Raw genomic sequence first — 9993 nt, forward strand, 5'->3', positions numbered from 1 at the left:
TCGTACTGGTTCAACACTCATCATTTTGTTCATCGTTTTGGACACGAGCACCTATTCACATTTTCTTATATTCATTAGATTTAATAAAATGTAAATTTTATTATATATTTTTTGCTTCTATTATCATTAAGTTCCCAGTCTGGAAACTATTCTGTGGATACCCGGTATTCATTGTTGAATATATCCTATCCATCCCAGTCCCTACCGGTACATTTTTCTCGTTTGTCAGATCCAGTAGGCCTGTGAGCAGAGGTTAGCTGGCTCAGGTGGTATTAGGTCAGTATAGTTTGCCTGTTCTCAGGATGTGGGCCTGGTTATGACGCAAGTGAGATTTGGCCAATGTACACATAGAATTCCTGAGATTTGTTCCTGGCAGACTAGCAGAAGGCTAAGAGCAGGTGAATCAGTGATTTTTGGAGATACATCTGTTCCTTTATAATTAGGACTCAGGGAGGGCTGGGCAAGGGGGGGGCAAATAAAAACCAAAGACCTATTTTTTCACCAAAATTTCCGTATCTTAGAGTAGCTGGTCCTACTCATGAGAACAACGTGACACGTGAATTTGAGTGATCGAGGCGGCTGGAGTGGTCGGACACTATTTATCGCTGTAACTTCCGTCCTGGGACCTGCACAGCACGGCCGGGTATCCACATAAATATATGCAGATCTCCGTGAGTTATTCTGCTATGTCTCCATTGACAGCAAATCTCAGCTCACGCTGCAGCCACTTGTAAACATCTCTGTTTCACATCTTGTAATCCCCAGACACTGCCGTCTCCCAGGAAATATCCCTGGGGGCCAATTCATACCTGGAAAGCACTGAGGCTGCTGGCCACCAACTGAGGCACAAACCCATGCAGTGCTGGACTAGCAAAGGACCTGAACAATTCCTGCCGGCTGCCTTGCTCCTGCAGTACTGCGCCAAAACAGGTAACCCTTCACACGTCCACTTACCTTTAGCCAGTAGTGGTGTCATGCCCAGAAACCGTATGTTACTGACCTGAGGGAGCAATTGTCCTTCTGCCCCCCTTGCCAGTCCTCCCCATAAATAGGTAGAAATCGAATTCTGAGAAAGTTGTGTAAAACATAGCAAAATAGGGCTTAAAGCAGAGAGTTTAGCCTTGTTTATCTTATGATAAAAGACTGCTCCTGAGCAAACGTAGGTTGTCACAACTTAAAGGTAAGTGGGGATTTGGATATACGTGTCTAAAGGCCATCATTTCATAACTCATCCAGAAAATTCTGTGGGATTTGTCCAATTTCATGAAGGAAAATGTAACGAGCGCGGTGTGTGGAAACTTTTGTAAATGCTGAGCTCGAGTGTTTATTTGGAAAGATAGAGGCGTTAGGGACAATACAACACTGTATACGGACCCCTCATGGAGAGGCAGGGGGTCTTCCATAGATAAATAGGGCTCAAAATATAGACTTCCTTAGAACAAACGTGCTACACTGTAATATACTGCTAAAACATTACATTCTGTATTGCGGACGTATCTTTTTATCATTGTTACTTTTTGAATTCAGTATTTTTTTTACTTTTAAGTTTCACAAATCTAGTAGTTCCTGTGTTTAACCAACTTACAGTTTGCAAGTAACCGCAAGCAGGAAAGAGATAAATCAAACCCCTCACTGACAAATGACTTCCTCAATAAACATATTAGATAGAAAGAAAAAATAGAAACCTAATTTTCACTGCATCCAGCAAACAACGAGACCTTCTATCTACCTAGCTAACAACGAGATCTTCCAACACCTACCTCGCTAACAACGAGACATTCTATCCACCTACCTAGATAATAACGAGACCTTCCATCCAACTACCTAGCTAACAACGAGACCTTCTATCCAACTACCTAGCTAACAATCTACCTACCTAACAGCGAGACCTTCCAACACCTACCTAGTTAACACCGAGACCTTCCTTCCAACTACCTAGCTAACAACGAGACCTTCTATCCAACTACCTAGCTAACAACGAGACCTTCTATCCAACTACCTAGCTAACACCATGACCTTCTATCCACCTACCTAGCTCACAACAAGACCTTCCATTCAACTACCTAGCTAACAATTAGATCGTCAATCTACCTACCTAGCTAACACAACCACCTACCTAACAACGAGACCTTCCAACCACCTACCTAGCTAACAACGAGACCTTCTATCCAACTACCTAGCTAACAATGAGACCTCCTATCCAACTACCTAGCTAACAACCAGACCTTCTATCCAACTACCTACCTAACGAGACCTTCCTTCCAACTACCTAGCTAACAACGAGACCTTCAATCTACCTACCTAGCGACCAAAGAGACCTTCCATCCACCTACTCTGATTATAGGAAAAAGAGAAACTTAATTTCACCTAGCCACGTTTCAGCTACTGATGAAAGCTTGGAAGATGCTCCACTGAGTGTATAACAGAGCTCCACAGCAATAATATTCTCAGTAATGTGTCTGTGTGTATAACAGAGTCCCACAGCAATAATACTCCCAGTAATGTGTCTGAGTGTATAACAGAGTCCCACAGCAATAATACTCCCAGTAATGTGTCTGAGTGTATAACAGAGTCCCACAGCAATAATACTCCCAGTAATGTGTCTGAGTGTATAAAGAGCTCCACAGCAATAATACTCCCAGTAATGTGTCTGAGTGTATAACGGAGCTCCACAGCAATAATATTCTCAGTAATGTGTCTGTGTGTATAACAGAGTCCCACAGCAATAATACTCCCAGTAATGTGTCTGAGTGTATAACAGAGTCCCACAGCAATAATACTCCCAGTAATGTGTCTGAGTGTATAACAGAGTCCCACAGCAATAATACTCCCAGTAATGTGTCTGAGTGTATCACAGAGCTCCACAGCAATAATACTCCCAGTAATGTGTCTGTGTGTATAACAGAGCCCCGCAGCAATAATACTCACAGTAATGTATCTGAGTGTATAATGGAGCTCCACAGCAATAATACACCCAGTAATGTGTCTGAGTGTATAACAGAGTCCCACAGCAATAATACTCCCAGTAATGTGTCTGAGTGTATAACAGAGTCCCACAGCAATAATACTCCCAGTAATGTGTCTGAGTGTATAAAGAGCTCCACAGCAATAATACTCCCAGTAATGTGTCTGAGTGTATAACGGAGCTCCACAGCAATAATATTCTCAGTAATGTGTCTGTGTGTATAACAGAGTCCCACAGCAATAATACTCCCAGTAATGTGTCTGAGTGTATAAAGAGCTCCACAGCAATAATACTCACAGTAATGTGTCTGTGTGTATACCAGAGCTCCACAGCAATAATACTCACAGTAATGTGTGTGAGTGTATAACAGAGCTCCATGACAATAATACTCCCAGTAATGTGTCTGACTGTATAACAGAACTCCACAGCAATAATACTCCCAGCACTGTGTCTGAGTGTATAACAGAGCTCCACAGCAATAATACTCCCAGTAATGTGTCTCAGTGAAAAACAGAGCTCTACGGCAATAATACTCCCAGTAATATGTCTGAGTGTATAACAGAGATCCACAGCAATAATGCTCCCAGTAATGTGTGTGAGTGTATAATAGAGCTCCACAGCAATAATCCTGCTAGTAATGTGTCTGAGTGTATAACAGAGCTCCACAGCAATAATATTCTCAGTAATGTGTCTGTGTGTATAACAGAGTCCCACAGCAATCATACTCCCAGTAATGTGTCTGAGTGTATAACAGAGCTCCACAGCAATAATATTCTCAGTAATGTGTCTGTGTGTATAACAGAGTCCCACAGCAATAATACTCCCAGTAATGTGTCTGAGTGTATAAAGAGCTCCACAGCAATAATACTCACAGTAATGTGTCTGTGTGTATACCAGAGCTCCACAGCAATAATACTCCCAGTAATGTGTGAGTGTATAACAGAGCTCCATGACAATAATACTCCCAGTAATGTGTCTGACTGTATAACAGAACTCCACAGCAATAATACTTCCAGTAATGTGTCTCAGTGAAAAACAGAGCTCTACGGCAATAATACTCCCAGTAATATGTCTGAGTGTATAACAGAGATCCACAGCAATAATGCTCCCAGTAATGTGTGTGAGTGTATAATAGAGCTCCACAGCAATAATCCTGCTAGTAATGTGTCTGAGTGTATAACAGAGCTCCACAGCAATAATAATCCCAGTAATGTGTCTGAATGTATAACAGAGCTCCACAACAATAATGCTCCCAGTAATGTGTCTGAATGTATCTGAATGTATAACAGAGCTCCACAGTAATAATACTCCCAGTAATGTGTATGAGTGTATAACAGATCTCCATAGCAATAATACTCCCAATAATGTGTATGAGTGTATAACAGAACTCCACAGCAATAATACTTCCAGTAATGTGTCTCAGTGAAAAACAGAGCTCTACGGCAATAATACTCCCAGTAATATGTCTGAGTGTATAACAGAGATCCACAGCAATAATGCTCCCAGTAATGTGTGTGAGTGTATAATAGAGCTCCACAGCAATAATCCTGCTAGTAATGTGTCTGAGTGTATAACAGAGCTCCACAGCAATAATATTCTCAGTAATGTGTCTGTGTGTATAACAGAGTCCCACAGCAATCATACTCCCAGTAATGTGTCTGAGTGTATAACAGAGCTCCACAGCAATAATATTCTCAGTAATGTGTCTGTGTGTATAACAGAGTCCCACAGCAATAATACTCCCAGTAATGTGTCTGAGTGTATAACAGAGCTCCACAGCGATAATACTCCCAGTAATGTGTCTGATTGTATAACAGAGCTCCACAGCAATAATACTCCCAGTAATGTGTGAGTGTATAACAGAGCTCCCCAGCAATAATACTCCCAGTAATGTGTATGAGTGTATAACAGATCTCCATAGCAATAATACTCCCAGTAATGTGTATGAGTGTATAACAGATCTCCATAGCAATAATACTCCCAATAATGTGTATGAGTGTATAACGGAGCCCCACAGCAATAATACTCCCAGTAATGTGTCTGAGTGTATAACAGAGCTCCACAGCAATAATACTCCCAGTAATGTGTGAGTGTATAACAGATCTCCATAGCAATAATACTCCCAGTAATGTGTCTGAGTGTATAACAGAGCTCCACAGCAATAATACTCCCAGTAATGTGTGAGTGTATAACAGAGCTCCCCAGCAATAATACTCCCAGTAATGTGTATGAGTGTATAACAGATCTCCATAGCAATAATACTCCCAATAATGTTTATGAGTGTATAACAGAGCCCCACAGCAATAATACTCCCAGTAATGTGTCTGAGTGTATAACAGAGCTCCACAGCAATAATACTCCCAGTAATGTGTCTGAGTGTATAACGGAGCCCCACAGCAATAATACTCCCAGTAATGTGTCTGAGTGTATAACAGAGCTCCACAGCAATAATACTCCCAGTAATGTGTGAGTGTATAACAGAGCTCCCCAGCAATAATACTCCCAGTAATGTGTCTGAGTGTATAACAGCTCCACAGCAATAATACTCCCAGTAATGTGTCTGAGTGTATAACAGAGCTCCACAGTAATAATGGGTGTTGTATTGTTTATATCACTCCTAGCTCACAGTCTGGGCACACTCTGCCCTCTGTGTTGGTGTGTGGGTGTTGCATTGTCTCTATCACTCCTAGCTCACAGTCTGGGCACTCTCTGCCCTCTGTGTTGGTGTGTGGGTGTTGTATTGTTTCTATCACTCCTAGCTCACAGTCTGGGCACTCTCTGCCCTCTGTGTTGGTGTGTGGGTGTTGTATTGTTTCTATCACTCCTAGCTCACAGTCTGGGCACTCTCTGCCCTCTGTGTTGGACAACCTACCAGCCGAAGTTCTTCTGGGCAACAATATCAGGCCTTGACTTCAGCCTGCCTACCTACCTACTCCAGCCGTTAAAGCCTGTCCCGTGACTACTCGTTCACAGGCTCACCTCGCAGAAAGCCCTTCACCAGGATGGGAGACCCAGGTAAGCATCCAACCGACCCCTACCCTGACCGTAGCCAATAAGCCCTTACCTTTGGACACCCTCGAGGAGTTTAGGAGGGAGACCAGAGAGGACCCATCCCTGCAGAAATACAGAGAGAAGGCCGAGACGGGGGGGGGGGGGGGGGGGTAGGGGGATGAGCACGAGAGGTTTAGCTGGGACAAGGATAGACTATATAGTTTAACTGAAGGTAGAAAGAGAGGGTGCGCCCCATCCCAGAAGTGCCTAGGAAGCACCGGTTGGAACTTCTCTGGATCGGGTATGACATCAATTTGGCAGGACATCTGGGTGGTGATCGCACGACCTACAGATTTACCCAGACATCCTTTTGGCCAGGGATCTCTAAGGACGTACGACGATACTGCAGTACGTGCGATGTCTGTCAAAGAGTAGGGAAAAGGGGGGGATCACTCCAAAGCTCGACTACTACCCATGCCGATTGTTATGGTTACCCCCAGGCTAGCTGGAAGCTGGACCGCTTGGATAGTCTGGATCCCAATGCAGAGAGAGAGAAGCCGCTTTAGCTAGTCGACCAGAAGAATCCTGTAAATGTAGAACAATCCCACTAGCTACAGGGAGTGCAGAATTATTAGGCAAGTTGTATTTTTGAGGATTAATTTTATTATTGAACAACAACCATGTTCTCAATGAACCCAAAAAACTCATTAATATCAAAGCTGAATATTTTTGGAAGTAGTTTTTAGTTTGTTTTTAGTTTTAGCTATTTTAGGGGGATATCTGTGTGTGCAGGTGACTATTACTGTGCATAATTATTAGGCAACTTAACAAAAAACAAATATATACCCATTTCAATTATTTATTTTTACCAGTGAAACCAATATAACATCTCAACATTCACAAATATACATTTCTGACATTCAAAAACATAACAAAAACAAATCAGTGACCAATATAGCCACCTTTCTTTGCAAGGACACTCAAAAGCCTGCCATCCATGGATTCTGTCAGTGTTTTGATCTGCTCACCATCAACATTGCGTGCAGCAGCAACCACAGCCTCCCAGACACTGTTCAGAGAGGTGTACTGTTTTCCCTCATTGTAAATCTCACATTTGATGATGGACCACAGGTTCTCAATGGGGTTCAGATCAGGTGAACAAGGAGGCCATGTCATTAGATTTTCTTCTTTTATACCCTTTCTTGCCAGCCACGCTGTGGAGTACTTGGACGCGTGTGATGGAGCATTGTTCTGCATGAAAATCATGTTTTTCTTGAAGGATGCAGACTTCTTCCTGTACCACTGCTTGAAGAAGGTGTCTTCCAGAAACTGGCAGTAGGACTGGGAGTTGAGCTTGACTCCATCCTCAACCTGAAATGGCCCCACAAGCTCATCTTTGATGATACCAGCCCAAACCAGTACTCCACCTCCACCTTGCTGGCGTCTGAGTCGGACTGGAGCTCTCTGCCCTTTACCAATCCATCCATCTGGCCCATCAAGACTCACTCTCATTTCATCAGTCCATAAAACCTTAGAAAAATCAGTCTTGAGATATTTCTTGGCCCAGTCTTGACGTTTCAGCTTGTGTGTCTTGTTCAGTGGTGGTCGTCTTTCAGCCTTTCTTACCTTGGCCATGTCTCTGAGTATTGCACACCTTGTGCTTTTGGGCACTCCAGTGATGTTGCAGCTCTGAAATATGGCCAAACTGGTGGCAAGTGGCATCTTGGCAGCTGTACGCTTGACTTTTCTCAGTTCATGGGCAGTTATTTTGCGCCTTGGTTTCTCCACACGCTTCTTGCGACCCTGTTGACTATTTTGAATGAAACGCTTGATTGTTCGATGATCACGCTTCAGAAGCTTTGCAATTTTAAGAGTGCTGCATCCCTCTGCAAGATATCTCACTATTTTTGACTTTTCTGAGCCTGTCAAGTCCTTCTTTTGACCCATTTTGCCAAAGGAAAGGAAGTTGCCTAATAATTATCCACACCTGATATAGGGTGTTGATGTCATTAGACCACACCCCTTCTCATTACAGAGATGCACATCACCTAATATGCTTAATTGGTAGTAGGCTTTCGAGCCTATACAGCTTGGAGTAAGACAACATGCATAAAGAGGATGATGTGGTCAAAATACGCATTTGCCTAATAATTCTGCACTCCCTGTATAGTACAGCTAGGATACCCTTTTCCCCACAAAACGAGTCGAGGCTGCGATTTGAGGGTCAAGCACGAACTGGCTTTAATGGCACACAGGTATCGGTATTTATGCAAAAGTTCAGGTCCAGGGACAGCCCCCTCTGGACCTGATGTGATACAGGGACAGTACAAGTGATCAGCCAATAATAATAAAATGTATCATTTGAATTTGTTCCCGCCCAGCTTGGAGATAATGAATCCAACGGTTATGACAATACAATTATCTCCAAGGGCCCAAAATAACACGTTTTTATACCACATACAAAACAGGTTAAAAATACATAACTTCAACATTTCCAGATACAATTCGGGTCTTCCACCATTCATTCTGTAGCCCCGGTCTGGGTGAAATAGTTAACCGAAGAGCGCCCAAAATCCACGAACCATACGCTTGGTTTCCTCGTTACAAAGTCTGTTCGTATCTTTGGTCCCGAGCTTGAGACGGCGGCCATGTTTTTAAGTGAGTCAATAGGCAGCAGGACCTCGACATCAAACTCGTGGAACGAGTAACGGCCAGAGTGGTGTGCGAATCCCCGCTCTATTACTGGATGTTTCCTGCGGTTAACCGCAAAACCCAACATTCTAATTGAGGCCACATGCCAGGCTGTAGGTGGTCCCCGTTTGTGACCCTTTCGGTAGTTTGAGGATCGGTAGATGAGGCACGTGGTATGATCGGGGCGCCCAGCAGAGGTCGTTCCAGGTGGGACAAAAAGTCCTGGTGCTTAGGCCAGTAAAGGGGAATAAACGCCAAGGATCCTGGTGGTAGCTCAGATCTGCTTAACCCTCAATACGTAGCCTTGTCTCGTGTTTGTAGGGAAACTGCATTCAGCTAATCATTAGCTATTGTAAGATCTCTGCTATTCTCTCTCTCTACTGGTTCGGCTGATGGGAAATCTGGAGCATACTGCAGCACAGCCTCTCGCAAGGGAAAAGGACGTCTCTAATGGCATACACCCCTCTGACACACAGGGTGGCCGTTACAGAGATGATAGCTGATATCGAGCTCTGCCATGGATTATGGAGTTGGTTGTTAATATCAGCGCTCTGCCATGGATGGTAGAGATGATGGCTGATATCGAGCTCTGCCATGGATTATGGAGTTGGTTGTTAATATCAGCGCTCTGCCATAGATGGTGGAGATGATGGCTGATATCGAGCTCTGCCATGGATTATGGAGTTGGTTGTTAATATCAGCGCTCTGCCATAGATGGTGGAGATGATGGCTGATATCGAGCTCTGCCATGGATTATGGAGTCGGTTGTTAATATCAGCGCTCTGCCATGGATGGTGGAGATGATAGCTGATATCGAGCTCTGCCATGGATGGTGGAGATGATGGCTGATATCAGCGCTCTGCCATGGATGGTGGAGATGATAGCTGATATCGAGCTCTGCCATGGATTATGGAGTCGGTTGTTAATATCAGCGCTCTGCCATGGATGGTGGAGCCGGTTGTTAATATCAGCACTCTGCCATGGATGGTGGAGATGATGGCTGATATCGAGCTCTGCCATGGATTATGGAGCCGGTTGTTAATATCAGCGCTCTGCCATGGATGGTGGAGATGATGGCTGATATCGAGCTCTGCCATGGATTATGGAGCCGGTTGTTAATATCAGCGCTCTGCCATGGATGGTGGAGATGATAGCTGATATCAGCGCTCTGCCATGGATGGTGGAGATGATAGCTGATATCAGCGCTCTGCCATGGATGGTGGAGATGATAGCTGATATCAGCGCTCTGCCATGGATGGTGGAGATGATAGCTGATATCGAGCTGTGCCATGGATTATGGAGCCGGTTGTTAATATCAACGCTCTGCCATGGATGGTGGAGCCGGT

Source organism: Pelobates fuscus, chromosome 3, assembly GCF_036172605.1.
Source record: "Pelobates fuscus isolate aPelFus1 chromosome 3, aPelFus1.pri, whole genome shotgun sequence".
In the NCBI taxonomy this organism is placed as follows: Eukaryota; Metazoa; Chordata; class Amphibia; order Anura; family Pelobatidae; genus Pelobates; species Pelobates fuscus.